The sequence below is a fragment of the Aplysia californica genome, unplaced genomic scaffold (assembly GCF_000002075.1).
Source record: "Aplysia californica isolate F4 #8 unplaced genomic scaffold, AplCal3.0 scaffold00196, whole genome shotgun sequence".
Lineage (NCBI taxonomy): Eukaryota > Metazoa > Mollusca > Gastropoda > Aplysiida > Aplysiidae > Aplysia > Aplysia californica.
Genome location: NW_004797466.1, coordinates 119,181 through 120,854, shown reverse-complemented (window position 1 = coordinate 120,854; position 1,674 = coordinate 119,181). Strand labels below are relative to the sequence as shown.

The following is a 1,674-nucleotide window of genomic DNA, read 5'->3' as shown; positions in this document are numbered from 1 at the left end:
ATGATGATGATGATGATGATGATGATGATGATGATGATGATGATGATGATGATAGTAACAGTAATATAATAATAATAATTATTATACCGGCTCAACAGCTTTACAATCTATATCATTACCCCCAGCAGACCTGCGTAACATTCTGAAACAATCTCAACTCCCTGGGAAGTACACAGTGCAAGCTGCTATTTTACAGGCTCTAAAACACTAACACACTGTCAAGATCTTTTGATGTCTTTGACTGAGTACCCTTTTACGCCTGGCTAAATTGAGGGAAATTCGCTTTAAAATGACTTTCCCAAGGACATACCATCGGGCCTGATGCTCGAACCCTCAAATCCGCAACTTCACGATGACGAGTCCGGTAGCCTAACCACTACACTATCGACGCCACGTACATAATACAATGCGTATAAACACAAATGTACTAGATCTAGTACAACTTCTCTCTCAGTGAACCGTGAGATGCACAAGGCAGAGAGCAGTCAACGCCACGCTTTTGTCTTCCCCTGGCGACCACTTTCGCTAGATTTGTCGCAACCAGACTCTGGTTGATTGTCTCATCTCATCCCTGATCACAGTTATATAACTGCCAGTTGGTCTACCTTTCCTTCTTTTTCCATTTTGGTAATATAAATACTGTACTGAGCCCACAATTTTAAAGTGTGTTTAAATTGCAGTTTCTTAATCTGTGGTATCGGCTGCTTGTGCTCAATAAATATTTTGTCGAAATTCAAATTCTAAATGTTGAGAGCAGCAAGAAAAAGTGAATGTAGGTATTATTGTCATATTAAAAGTATGAAAAAGTTAATCTCCCACTGTCACAGTACATGTTGCGTTATTCTTAAAATAGTTAATAGGTTTTGCATTCAGTGGGTAGCAGGAGTACTTGAATTAGTTTACTTTTAGTAAGAGTTTTACGGCACTTGCAACACAATAAGGTTATATAAGTGCCGAGGTGCTTGAATGCTGAGGATCTAACGCTCAGGGAAGCACATCATGGAAACGTTAAAGTTATCTGTGCCGTTTCCGGTTTGATAAGAACACAGTGAACGCTCTGACCAGCCAAACTTTCAGGAAAATGTTTATAGGTTCAACGTCCCTATCAACACTATTAGGTTATCTTAAAGGCCGAATTCGGAATTTAACATCCGTCTTCGACAGAGCGGAGCCAAATGGGTTAAGAGCGTTGAAATCTCCGCAATACTACCCACGTTCAAGAACTCTAGTTCTGGGATTCGAACCAGGACCATCTGCTCCTTAGTTGGTCGCTTTTAAGGACAAGCGGGCTAATCCAAATTTCTGACCTACACCAAAAGTGGGTATTGACCTACCTATAGGAGAAGTTTGGTTTCATTGGTGTGTATATTTGTTTGGTTACAGAGAAAACTCTCCTTGTCTATTAAAGAAACTGAACAAGGGGCAAAAATTTACCTTCGGGTTTCTCCAAACAGAATTTTGCGGGATGCCCCGCTTGTCCTTAAAGGCGACCAGTTCTAGCATGATACCAACTGAGACAACGGAGCGCCCCAAACTTTTGGAACTGACACAGAAAATCGTTCTGCAAACTTCCGACGAGCCGTGTACGTGTGCATGTGAATTAAACTTAATTTGTGTGTGTGTGTAGACTACCACCTTCTACTATCCCATCCCTCCCTCGACCCCTCCCCCCTC

The 1,674-nt window shown here is 41.5% G+C and overlaps 1 protein-coding gene across 1 annotated transcript in view; it reads right to left on the bottom strand.

The window, feature by feature from the left end:
• LOC101847112 (cholinesterase) overlaps positions 1-1,674 on the bottom strand; it is a 98,344-nt gene that overhangs the window by 22,110 nt on the left and 74,560 nt on the right. The window lies entirely within an intron of this gene.